Below are 13,896 nucleotides of genomic sequence, written 5' to 3'. Positions count from 1 at the left end.
TGTTAGTAAGTACAGCCACGTCCATGGATATTTTACCTAATTTTACCTAATTTCCTTTGCACCAATTTTGTCTCTGCCTTAACTGCATGTCCATCTGTCTCTCTTTCCTGTTTCCAGTTACAAAAGTGTACTATATAGGTCTGTATTTCTGGCCATCCGCTTGCTTCAGTTCCTGTCAACTTTTCTAGGGAGGTTTGCATGTCTGAGGGGAGTCCTCGGACCAGTATGTGGTAGAATATTGGTATGTTCACGTCCCGTAATTGTCATGTCTCTAATGTCCACATCTCCTGTACCTGTTTACATAGTGCTCGACGAAGACCACCATACTATAAGCCCCCTTCAACCTCTTACCCTCGCACCCTGTGCCTGCTATATGAAACTGCCCCATACTAGCCCCAAAGCGCCCACCCCTCCTTGAGTTCCACCCTGGGACTTCTCACGCTGCGCCTGCCTCTATGTCAAGCAGCGCCGCATTCAATGATGTCCTTACCCCAATGTCACCCAACACATCATCCTTGACCGCACCACGTCTCTTGCACAATTGGTACATGCAATCCCCTTGCAGCGTTGTATCTGGGCCTTTACAACAGTATCATGCCGCACGCTGGAGAATTACCGTCAAACAAGTTCCAGAGTTGACCAAAGCGCTGGGGACACACCCACTAGTCATTGTCGTGTGAAACCTCATACGGTGCACGTCGGCAGGATAAGACTGAACTGTCGCCAGGAGAGGTGGTCGCCATTTCTGTCATACTCTACCAAAGTTCCTTGAGGTAGTGCTATGGGTGGCAGACAGTGATTGAGGGATGAAGAGCAGCTGATGTGCAAACTGAGGAGATTTAATCCCATTGAGGAAGAACAGCGTTTTAGTCCTGAAGAGCCGGACATGGAAGGGTGCTTGCTGTCCAGAAGAGCAAAACTTTATGAGGTACAATGATGAGCCGAGAGGGCTGTGCAGCGAATGCCAAATGCTGCACCGAGCATCAGAAGATGTGGAAAAGCTGCCATTTTTACCTCAGTCATTGTTTGATATGTGGAGCTGTATTGAAAGTTCCCAGAAATTAACATATTTTAGTGCTGCAGGAGTTAGGAACTGATTTTGTTGAATTTTCCAGAAGAATTTAGTGCATACCCAATGAGAAGTGTATGCTGTAATAATTGTCATCTGTGTAACAAGGGTTCGTGATGGATTCATTGAGGATTTGTGTTTATATTTGCCAGTTATTTTTCTGTACTTTGTTATAACGCCAGAAGGCAATTCTCTGACTGTAACTAATGAAGAGTAAATATGCGTAACAATCATTAGGTGTGCGTGTTTGAAACCCTTTGTTGTGGTTGATATTTGAAGGTGAGACCTTTTTATTAGTACCATGGGTCTTCGCACCATGATGCTTCTCAGCAGTTTGGTTGTGTTTACCCATCTCCTCTAAATGTGACATGTGGCTACTCTTCTAAAAGTGCTGCATGGCTAATCTTCACAGATTTAAATGTGCTGCATCGCTAATCTTCACAATTCTATTTAATTGCAGTGCATGGGTGGTCCTTGCAATTGCTAAATGCAGAGTTTGGCTAGACGACACATTTGGGCTAACAGAGGGTTGCTACCTGACACAGTTAGGCTGAAATCAGAATTTGGCTCCTAATATTAGTTAATAGGAGAGGTGAGGTTTTACACAAATGGTCTAAGTGCGAGATATGGCTGACTAACATAAATGTGCTATAAGCGAGTTGAGGCTACTGTAAGGAAAGCATGGTATCAAGATCAGACAGACACAAGTGATCACAATTCAGTTCAAGAGTGTTTATTAAACTGTATAATGGGTGAGATAAACGCCTAATCTAACCCTAAATCTAAGATGGGAGCAAGCTATCAAATAATGATCCAGTTCTAGAGTGTCTTAGTCAAATAAAAAGAACATATAAAAAAAAGCTATTGCCAATTCTTACCGCTATGCGACAAAATAGTGTGGGATAATGTTCATAAAAAAAGTGTTCTCAAAATAAATCAGGATGGTAAAGCTGGTGTCTCATTCCCCACCTTTTAGCACAGGAAAAGGTGGGACTCTTGAGCACAGCACACGCCTGGGCTTCTCCAGCACGAGCTTACAGTTTGTTACCAAATTATCAGGGCCTTCTGTGGTTACGTCTCTTTCACACAGTCTCTTGCCTCAGAGGGCCTGATGTGCCATAAACTACAAAACAAAAGTTCCTTTCAGTAATCTTCATGTCGGGTGATTTCTCTTCACCCTTGGATCTCCCTCAACGGTGCTCCGATCCTTCTTGCAACGTGGGCCACCCTCAGTCGGGTTCACTATGGCCTTTCATAAAAATTATCAGCAACTTGTAACATTCAAGAGTCTCAATGTCTTTTTGAACAACCATTCACTGTGGACATCCCTCAGCCGGGTTTACACTTGTCGTCACAATGTTACCCCAATTCGTAGGCATCCCTCAGCCAGGTTCACATTTGCCCTCAGTAACACAATTTCCTCAGCGTGTCAAAGACTTTCGATTGTACAAGGGGTTTTGCTTGACCACTTTGACACCTCACGCCAGCCTCCCTTGAGGCTATTTGGTTCTTGTAGCGTCAACAAAAAGGCTCCTGCCAGAGTCCTTCGAATGAGTGCCCACGTGGCGCCGGACCACTCTGTATCTGTTATTGCCATTTGCAACCTTGGGCCCAACACAGTCCGGTTTGCTTTCTCTGACTCGCCGGCTGTGCTGAACTCGTTGGCGTTTCTTGCCTCTGGAGTCAGGAACAGTACACGGCAGCAAGCGCTTCTTCCCACCTTGGCTATAAGTGTCGGAGCGCCCTGTGCATCGTTGACATCCGTCACACCACACGCCAGCTGTAGTTCCCGATCTTATGATTCCTTAAACAGAGGCTTCACAGGTCTGAGTTGAAAGGGGCAAGGGCACTTCCCTCCTTGTCGTCCCTTCTCGTCTCGCCACCTTTCTTCTCCGTTTGAACTGCCGTCCGGGAATAGCTGCTTCCTCGTGCATTTGACCTTGCTGAAAGTGTGCTCTCAGGCTTCGTCTTTTATCCTTGTGGGGAAGAGAAAGGGCAGTTGGATGTGTATAGTTATAGGCAATGGCCTGACTCCGCCTGACCCTGATGTTGGGACCTGTCAGGTAAACTGCTCTGGTGTTAGTCCGTTGTTTTTCACGGGGGGGGGTAGAGTTAAAACGTATCTTATGGGGAAAAGGTGTCTTAAGGAAAGGGATACCATATCTCACCCTTCGGTGTCCCACTTCCACTCCCCAGAGACCCCTCATCCAGGTGATCCTCCTGCACTGGTCCACCCCCAGTAACTGGATCCAATAGAGAAGGCCGTGTCCTGGGCACCTGGATGATAGATCCCCCGGGGACTAGCGAGTGAAACACCAAACACCTTCAGGTTTGTCACACTACCCTATCCTATTGTATGTACATGAGACGACACATCCAAAACTGTGTACAGTATGTGCTGTTAATAGAGGAGCACCTTATAGACACCATTAACCAACAGGGGGGTGACTGGGTGACTTGGGAATGCACAAATCATTGCTGCACACAAATCACTGCATAGATTTCCCATGGACTACTTCTGCATGGTGACACAATGAACCCTGCTTTCCTAATCCTAATCCTAATTCCTAACCGAACAAGTCACATTGAGGAGTCACCTCATAGGCATTAGGCAGTGGTCGGCTTTGTTAAGAAAGTAACCCGCACCCATCCCCACCCCACCGAGCCCCTTGGCTCTTCTACCTGGTCAGCTGCTCTCTTCGCCAGCCCAAGGAAACGGGTCTGGCTGTAATGTCTAGATTTTGGCAAAGTCAGTAGGTCTGGCTATTTTAAATAAGTATGAATGAATAGAACAGTCAAACATGGTTGTTTTGGTGGATGGATGAGTGGGTGAATATGTTGTCCGAGTCGATGGACTAATGTGTGAATAACATTTGATGAGTTGAGTGAATATGATTATATGGGTGAATGAACATAGTTGGGTGGGTAGATAAGAGTGTGAATATCCTATGGATGATTGGGCTGGCATATATGGATGTATGACTGAGTGTATACGGTTGGATGGGTGGTGAGTTATTGAATATGGTTGGATGGATGAGTGTGTGAATGATGGTGGTTGAATATGTTTGCATAGGTGGGTGCATGGAAATGGTCTGATAAGTAGGTGAATTCATACATGCCAACATTATCCATTCCATTCAGGAGACGATAGTCCATACCTGGTTTTAACTTTGCATTCTTAAAACAGGACTGGGCTAGCATCCGTAGAATGGAATGGATAGTGTTGGCATGTATGTTTAATGTTTTTGCGTGGGTGGAGTGGTGAACATGTATTGATGGGTGGCTAAAGGAGGGGGAGAATAAGGAGGAGTGGATTAGTGGATGCACATAGTAGTTTGATGGATCAGTGCATCAATGTGAATGGGTGGATGAATACGTGGGTGAATGAACATGCGTGAGTGAAAATGGGGTGGGTGGATGAATGAGGTGGTGAATAAGAATAGATGAGTTGGCGAATATGGTTGTATGGGATGGGTGGATAAATTTGGTTGAATACGTCTGTATTCAGGAGTGGTTGAATATGTTTAGCTTAGTAGATGGATGAGTGGGTGAACATGGTTGGATGGAGAGCTGAATATAGTTAGATGCTTGAATATGTGGGAATAGATGAGTGAGTGAATATCCAATTGGTGGCGTAGGAAGGTTAAGGAACGCCCCTTTCACTTCCTTCTATTAAGTATTTGCGGTTTCAGGTTTGGGTTGAAAAAGGCCTACAGGATCTGGGGGATTAGGCTAGGAATCGGAAGGACTAGATCTTTAGAACAGTGTCATGGAAGTGGGTTGTTTAGGTAGGCCCATCACCTCAGGGTGTTGAGTTCCAGTAAAATAAGTCTCAAACCTAATCATACAAGTCTCTAGCCCTTTAGGGATTCTTTGAAGTATAATCCACAGGTGATGGGCAACAGGGAAGTCCAAACATATTATTTACACCTTCTTTAGACTCCTGGCTAGCCCTATGCCCATTACTTTTTAATTTGTACATCCAGCCCCTTGCAGCACTTATCCGGTCTGTTGGGTTCCAGTTTTTTTTCTATGCTGATGACACTCAAGTCTTGTTTAGGATGGACCTGGATCAACTGGGGACAGCAACCCAGGCTTTCTCGATGCTGTCATGGGCTGGATGGAAGCCAATTGGCTAAAACTAAACGCAGTAAAACCGGTACTGATTGTGGGTCCGTCTGGTGCGTCCGCAAACTGGACATCCTGACCACCGTCGCTGGGACCATTGCCAACTCTGGCGGCAATGGGCCGAGATCTTGGCGTTAAAATTTCTTCCTCGCTAGCGATGGATAGCCAGATCAATTCTGCCTGTGGTCTTGAGTTCCTTAAACTGAAACAATTGAAAAAGGTTCTTCCTATGCTCAAGTTGTTGCATCATGTCTCAATGGCAGCATTGAATATTTCAATGCCATTTATCTCTCCCAACCGGAATACCTAATCCACCACCTTCAGGTTGTACAGAATGCTGCTGTTCATTTAGTTTTAGGTATTCCATTTGGTCAATATGTTACGAAGGCACGTCAATCCTTGCATTGGTGTCTCTGTTTGAATTAAGTTCAAAACCTCCTTTATTATTCATCGAGCCCTGAATGGAAAAGTTTGCCTGTGCATTCAGAATAAATTGCAGTGTTACTGTCCAGGTCGTCCATTTAGGTCTATGGAGGTGGCACTATTGTGTGTACCTACCTATTGTAACGAATGAATGGGCGGCAGAGCCTTGTTCATGGCAGGGCCGAAACTCTGGAATAATTTGCCGTTAGCCCTGTGCTGCACCTTGGACTTTCAGCTGTTCAGACGTGAAATGAAAACCTACTTATTTGTGTGAGCGATGTTTCCTTTTTCGCTTGTAGCTAATTGCGCCATTGTCCTTTGGTGATAATGCGCACTACAAATATCTGATTGTTTGATTGATATGCTTCTACAGAAATGTTCAGAAACCTCCTCTAACCATGTAACCATGCCCAGCCCTAGGCTTCAACAAGACAAACAAAATACTTCAATGGGCTATCCCCTCAAGAGCGTACTCACGATTTTGGCTCTCACCATTGTTTCTTCCTCTGCTCAGTACAATTTTCATTCAAAACTGTCCACACTCTTTTGGTTTCTTCTCCATACAGGATTCTCTCGGAACTCTCCATGGTCCTTTCCAATAGCTAAAAGTTCTCGTAGACCTCGCCATGGCCTTATCTTTTAACATAACAAACGTTTCTTGTATCTGTAAAGAGTAGTTCTCCCTTCTCATTCTGAATACTTTTCAGGTTGATTGTTGTAACCTTCCTTCCATGCCTTGGGTTCCTCCTTGTTTGGATTCCTTCCTTGCAAGGTTTTGAGGCATTCCATCTCCCTTCATGCGTCATTGGCGATACCTTGCTCTGTGTATTCCTCCTGGTGCACCACTGGTCCTGGCAGTGTGGCCTCTGTTCCGCATCTGACAGAGTCTCTGCTGCAAACAGTAGTAGCAAGTTTACTCCCTGTGTATCCAAGGAGCAAGGTGTTGTATGTCTTCATCCTCCCAGCTTCTGCACCTTAATGGCTTTCAATACCCCTCTTTATCCACGTGGGGCAATGGGTGTGTTCATAAGCTAGCCCATGATTGTCCATACCCGGTTGCCATGTTTTGGGCCCTCTGCTTGGCCCTGTCTCCATAAATTGGTTAATTTGCTTGTTTTATTATTATTGTTACTCGCCCAGTATTGTGGAAAATGATTCATTCATTCTATTATCTCCAATTACATGTTCCAAGGCTTTAACTATGTACCAGTCCCTCTGTGCCATCTTGAATCTGTTGTACGTATGGCATATCTAGTGAGCTGTAGCATTCTCTGCCCGATCGTGTGGACAGTCACCAGTTCAGATTCTCCTTCCCTCTGGACTCAGGCGTACATAGTCTCTCCCACATGCTCACCAAAGCATGTATCCTGCTTTCAGTGTTGGAGGCTTAAGTGTCCCCAAAGCGGAATTGTTGATACCACATCCCGGAGGGGATGAGATGCCCAGGCAATCCCGCTGTATGCAATTTCTGGGAGTAAAATCGGGTAGTGGCCAGACCATCACAGCCATTTCTGGCACAGCCTCCTCATAACAGAGGATGGGGAGTGCTTCAAACCTACCACAGTGGATAGATGTGTGGGTGAATGTTGATGAGCATGGCTGAGTGGGAGGATGATTGTGTGGGTGAATTACGGTCTGAGTGGATGAATACTGTTGGGTAGATGGTTAGGAGAGTGGAAAGAGTTGGTGTGTTTGTATTAGTGGGTGAATATGTATGTAATGGTGGATGAGTGGGTGAATACGCAGTTATGGGTAGAATGGTGGATGAATATGCTTGTATGGGTAGATGTGTGGATGAATATGGTTAAATAGTTGGGCATATGAATGGTGAATACCCCTGTTTCCCTTTGTTCCAGAGTGGAACTAGATGGGTTCTGAGTCATTACACCTAAAAAAAACATTGTTTGGAGCAACACTTTATTTTTCTCCTACATTTCAGGAATCTCAACATATTCTAGGACTAATATTATATATACAAACTCCAGTCCTAGAATATGTTGAAACGTGCTGGATAGTGTGAGGAAACAAATCTAATTTTTCCAGCAGTGTTTTTTCCCTAGGAAATGTAATTGCTGGATACCAACTAAAAGAAGCAGTCTGCCAGTAGCACATGGTTTGAAGTCCATGCTAGGACCTTGCAGTATTATGCCTGCCGGAGGCATGTTGATCAGACTGCAGATGCTACATAGGAAGTGCTTTTAGGCCTGAACTCCCACAGAGCACATCAAAATGTGGCTAAGTGGGGCAGCCTGGTGGTAGTTCACAGAGAAAGCATAGCAAAGGGAGATATCTAAATGGTGTGAAAATGCCCAAAAACTGTTTACCAGGACTGAAGCAATTTTGTAGTAAGTGCCGTAACCCCTTCTCAGTGAAAAGCAGTTAGTGTTCTGCAGTGAGACTTTACCTTATGCTACATTGCACCTTAATACAATCTGCTGACAGCCCCGGGCATCTTAGGTGTGCTGTATTATCCTAGCATGGTCTTATTGAGTGATCATTCTAGGGCTTTTTGTCAAAAGCCTATTGTTGTATATGGGAACTTTATATTCAAAGACCTGAGCCATTTAAGGGGCAGGTGACATGGGGCATATTTCATCGGCTTGCACCCCACACTGTTATATCGGAAGGACTGTGAGCTTGATGAACTTGTAGTAATTGGGATTTACATAGACCTACATTGATTTACCATGTCTTAAACTATTAAAGGAGCAAGTGACCACGGTCTATTACATCAGCTTGGAACAAGTGCCTTGTTTGTTTTTAAAGAACGATACCCCCACTCTGTTTATACTGTTATTTATGTTTAAAATTATTTTATTCTTTTACATATTTGTTTGAATAATGTATGATAATTTATGGTGTTTGATTCTAGGATTATTGTATTGATGACTGTAGCCATAAGCAGAGGTTAATATTGTTTTTATTGTACTTATTTTTTCGAACAAAAGAGCTAAGCATAACACAATGACATGACTTTCCCAGCCCCAAATAGGTCTATGATGTTCCCCATAAAGGAGGGCAACGTTTCGATTCATGAGATTACATCAGTAATTTACAATGTGAGCAGAAACCATGGTGGATTTGTTAATTCAGAAACTGTGGAATGTGTGATATTTGATGCTCCAAATTTGCCAGTCCAACTTAAAGGTTGTGCAATCTGCTTGAATTTTGTGGGAAAGGGGTTAAGTGAAACAGGCACGACAAACCCATTTATTTTAAATTTGTATTAATTTCAGTTAATATCAGAAAAGACCTTTTAGCACAATATGGAATTTCTAGAAGGCACACCAACAAGGTGACTATAATGTTTTAATTGGGATTGAATTTCATGCTCTGTCAAAGTTGATAAATTTAGGAAAAAGCAAAAAACTTCAAGAGAAACCCAAGAGTTGAGTTGGGGAAATGAGTACTCACAATATCTTATATCTCAAGATATTGCATTGTGTAAGACATTTGCACCATTGAGTTCCAGCTTTGTGAAAATCTTTTTAGAGTATGATATGGGTGAAGAGGAACGTAGGTCAATATGTTGATTTTGGGAGTGGGAGTATTCTTTTTTTTAAAATTGGGATTAAAAATGTAAATCGAATTCCCAATGAGTGCATTTATAAGGGAGTAAAAATATGTTTTAAATGGAAAACAGAAATGTTTTTGTATTAATTATTTCTTTGCACCTAGTTATTCATGCACATTAAAAGATAAATGTTTACTTCTTCCAAACAGGCGGTTACAACAGTAGTTTCTTCCTGTGGTACTGCGTGCACTACTGGTCCAAACCTATCCGTAGAGCTGTGTGGGTGAGAGCAGGGGCACAAGGTATTACGTGTCTGTTTCCTATTTTTTGTTGGGAGTTCGGAGTATTTTTACTCTATTTGAATTTTTCAGGGGCATTTCCCTATTTTTAGGGAGGAAAAGTGGCCGATGCAACCCTTATCTGTATGGCTGCTCTGCAGTATCTGATGATATTTGTGTGCTAGATAATGTAGCCCCTGCACAGACTGAAAGTCACTCTTATAGCAAAAGGGGTACAAGAAGAGATGAGTCAGGGGGCCAAAAAGATTGGAGCGAGTAAGTACCATCTAAAAAGCAGGCCTATAGCATAAGCCTTGCAAGATGCAATTGGGCTACTCACAAAGGTGGCCAAAAGGTTCACTGGGAAACTATTCAAAGTTAGAACAGAGCTTGAGATTCAAGGGTGCAAATCTGCAGAAGCATGGAGCTCACATAGAGCTTCCTCTGGTTTCCTGGTGAGCAGATTACACAGGTAGAGCTGGAACATAGGGCTGGAGAAGACGCCTGACTGACTTTGGTCAGAAGAAGTAACATCTTATTCTCCTTCTTCTATTGCAGAGTAAATCTGCTTTCTGGACCTAAAAAAAAAGGCACGTTGCCAATTTTTCCAAATGGTATTTGTTTTTCTTATATATTTTGCTAGCTGAAGTAAACCTTTTTTTACCAATTTTATACATGTGGAACAGGGACAGTGTCATAACCCGGTGGGGGGTGGACAGGGACTCCTCCCGACCTGGGGTAGGTGACTTATCAGGGTGCATACCACAGCCAGTTCTACCCTTGAGGCGGAAGGAAGGACTTGGGGTTAGGGGACCCAGGCCCTATCCCCTAAGTGTCAGCATTGTGAGTTCCCTTTTGTCTTTTTCAGAATCGCAACCCCCAGACTGCACCTGGGCCCCACCAAGAAAACCCAGGCTGTAACCAGGGGAATGGAATTGAGAACCTGCATGGAATGGATTGGGATTTTTCCTGCCAAAAATGGATGAGTCACCCAACACCTGACCCACCCACCCACCAACCTCAGACAAAGCCCAGGGGAATTGTGGTGCAACAGAAAATGAACTGAGAGTGAGATGGTACTGCAGGGTAGTGGGTAGACACAGAAAACCTCCCCAAATCCAATTGGAAACAAAACTCACTAGTACATGGTGAAATCCACAAGGAAAACAAGCAACCTTCGCACATGGTTGCAATCCTGCAAATGGAGATTGAAAAAGGGCAGGCATAAAGCCTTTAAGCCTTCCAGAGGAGGTCCTGAACCTCAGAGGGTAAGCTTGGCCAGAGTTTGGCCTAGAGGAGCATGTGAACAGGGGACGTTTGGGAGCTGGGAGGAGTGTTATAAGGGGAAAGGCTGGGATATAAAATAACAGTCGGCACATAGGAGATTGGAAGATGTGCGGCTGAGGTTAGGTGGAGGAGTTGAGGACCTAATAGGCCAGATGGAGGGCGCATAGTGGAGTGCTGAGGAGACACTCAATGTTTTCAGAGAATGCAGGTTAGGTATGTGAAGGTGGGTGGTTCCAATTGTGTGTAGTGCGGTGAGGGTGTGTGCGAAATATATACTTTCGCACACACCCTCATATGAGTGGGGACAGATCGAGATGGTGTGAGAGGGAGTATAAGTGATAGTGTGTTGTAGGAGCAGTAGTGGGGAGGGCAATAGTGGGGAGGGCAGAGAGTGTGTACGATCAGGAGATAGAGGAGTAGGCAGAGTTCATTGGGTGCGAAAGGTGAGAGAGGTGCGAGGAGAGGAGAGGACAGAACAGTGTATGGGTGGGGCAAGGGGAAAAGTGAGAGGAGAAGGAAAGAGGGAGAGAGGGGCCAAGGAAGATCAGAGGGAAGAGAGGAAAAAGATGCAGAGGTTGAAGGAGAGGGAGAGAGCAAAAAACGGTGAGGGAGAGAGACTGGTGGAGAATCCCTGGTGAATTTGGTCTGCTCTCCAAAGAGAGAACCATTTAGAAATTCCCTGAGGGAGTTGGACAAAGAAGGCCACTGGCTTAAGGTTTTCCTCCCACAATAGACAAGACTAAGACCGTATGGTTAGCCTTGCTTTAGGATACATTATGGAACATTTCTGAGGTTAAGGACTCTGGGCTAGGGTGGAGGGAGCCCATGTGGAGGTCAAGAGTCATAGGGACTCCCCTTCCCCTTAGTCTCACTCATCCCATTCTCCTCCAATAATTAATTTAATTCAATAAAGCACAATTAAAATGACCTCTTTGTCTGGGGATTATTGAGGCCTCTTTGCCTTGAGCTTCAATAGACAGTAGTAGCCATTATGTATTTATGTTAGGTTAGCTTCTAACTATTCTCTGGTGTACGGAGATGCACTAAGTTATGGTGTGCAGATAGTCTTGGCAAAGTGTATTTCAAAATCTCTGCTCTTCCTTGCAGTTCCCCAGCCAGGATAAGTGCACCCACATGTGCTAGTGGTTGGAAGTGAGAACCCAGCAGGTGGATTTTCAACTTATCCATGGCCTTGGATTGTTTTAGGGTTATTGCATTTAGAAGATATGGACCTTTCATGGAGTTTTTAGCCCTTTGTAATGAACATGTAGTATACAATTCTATCGAAGTTTCTTAAAAGTTCAAATCTCCCATGTTTTTTCTGTTCTGGTCTTTTTCATTGCTATTCCAGAATCCAGTTAGAAGTTTTTGATGATTGCCATCTTATTTGGGGGAATCGTGAACCAGTTAAACCAGCAAGTTTTGAGCAGGTAATCTACTTGTCTGGATTATTGCTGGTGAAAGAGCCACAACAAGTCTACCGGTTTCAGTGGCTTTATCAAGGTGGAAGCCACATTCATCAGGGCTTGGCAGACACTCAGGGATTGATGTGTTGGCGAGTTGGATAGCAAGAGAAACCACCTGCCGATGAAGGGGAGGAAAAGAGGGCGGGGAAGGTAAAAGAACAGGGAGAACCATTTATAATCAATTATCATTATCGAGCAAAAAACATCCCGCGAGATACCACTTTGGAACAACATACAAAAGAAAAAGATCAAGAAGACCTAATTACTGCTATCTTCCGCTTCTCACCACTGACAAAATCAAAAAAGAAGTGATAAAACTGTGGCCCCTCTTGAATGTGGGCGAGTCAAATTTAGAAAAAACCAAGATTCGTGATCAAGCGAGGCAAGAACCTTCGAGATTCTCTCATTCATACCTACAAAGAACCAAGGGACCCCATTACAAACACCTTATGGAATCAGGCAAAACCTACAAGACATGCACCATGTGGTACCTGTAGTGCATGCCCTGGAACAACCAGAAGTACATTCATCAACATCGGTTGGCACTAGCCATGGCTTCAGAAAAACTTCACAAACTGTAACAGCAAGAATGTTATTTACCTGATTACCTGCCCTTGCTGACAACAATATGTGGCATGACTACACGACCTATTAAAATCAGATTGGGTGAACATCGATCCTGCATTCACACCAAAAGACTAACTGCCCCATGGTCACTCATTTCGTAGAACACCAGCATGGAGCGACGGATTTCAAATGGACAATTATTGAAAAAGTCAGTGCCCCCTAAAGTGGGGGTAACATCCATGATCTACTCTTCAAAAGAGCACAATTATGGATCTTCTGCTTGAAAACTGACAAGACAGGCCTGAATGAACCAACCAGCTGGCAGTCTCTGGCTACCCTATGAGAGGCTCCACCACGATTGATTTCGATTTTTCTTTTTTTTAAAAAAAAAAAAAAAATGTTTGTGGCTTTTTTCTATCTTCATATTATGACTGCTTGTATCTTCATATTATGATTGTTTGCATTCCCTGTTGTACCATTGAATATTTGTGTTATGTACATCTGCATGACCAATGTGGGTAATTCATTAGCCCAGCTAGGGACCTAGGTATGATGTCCTTTACCCGCTAGGGTTCCGACAGATATGAGCCCCCGGATCCCTCTTTTTTAGCTATTAACATGCCTTAGTCACATGTCCCTTCCTGAATATATGTCCGGTCCCACCACGACACTGCCACTTTCAGCCCACTGTCTCATCAACTAAGTGTGAACATGATCACTATACTGTGGCTTTTAGTCCACTATTTCATCATCAAAGGGTGGGTTTCCTTCTATCTGTCCGAACCCCTCGACCCAGAGGTTTACCGAGAGGTGTGTGCAATAAGCTACAGCTTTGGCCACACCTACCATTTAGCTATAATTATTGTAATTTTGTTGTGGTTATGCCTCGAGAACCTTTACATATAATATGGTTCATGTACTTACTTGCGGAACACGTGTGGTACCAGTCCCCCTTTTTTCTTACCACACTCTAGCACCACTTACGCAAGATGGCACGGTACAAACCTCAATCCGTTTCCTATGTCAGATTACCTTTTCGTTGCCAACTGTCTGGGTTTAGTCATCTTTACTTTACTAAACCTTCAGCACCACTCATGCAAGATGGCGCGCACTTCGCTTGAGTTCGTTTTCTATGTTTGTGTTTCAACTGCCGTCGCTCTGCGG

The 13,896-nt window shown here is 44.0% G+C and overlaps 1 protein-coding gene across 2 annotated transcripts in view; it reads left to right on the top strand.

The window, feature by feature from the left end:
- NUDT18 (nudix hydrolase 18) overlaps positions 1-13,896 on the top strand; it is a 207,002-nt gene that overhangs the window by 46,883 nt on the left and 146,223 nt on the right. The window contains exon 2 of one of the 2 annotated variants that reach the window (XM_069617739.1): positions 9,344-9,436. The exons of the other annotated variant lie outside the window; for it this stretch is intronic. The gene's annotated coding sequence lies outside the window, so the exon portion shown is untranslated. The remainder of the gene's footprint in view (positions 1-9,343; positions 9,437-13,896) is intronic. 2 annotated transcript variants of the gene reach the window in all.

This window comes from Ambystoma mexicanum, chromosome 10 (genome assembly GCF_040938575.1).
Source record: "Ambystoma mexicanum isolate Mex_15411 chromosome 10, UKY_AmexF1_1, whole genome shotgun sequence".
NCBI lineage: Eukaryota > Metazoa > Chordata > Amphibia > Caudata > Ambystomatidae > Ambystoma > Ambystoma mexicanum.
This window is presented reverse-complemented; position numbering and strand designations above follow the sequence as displayed.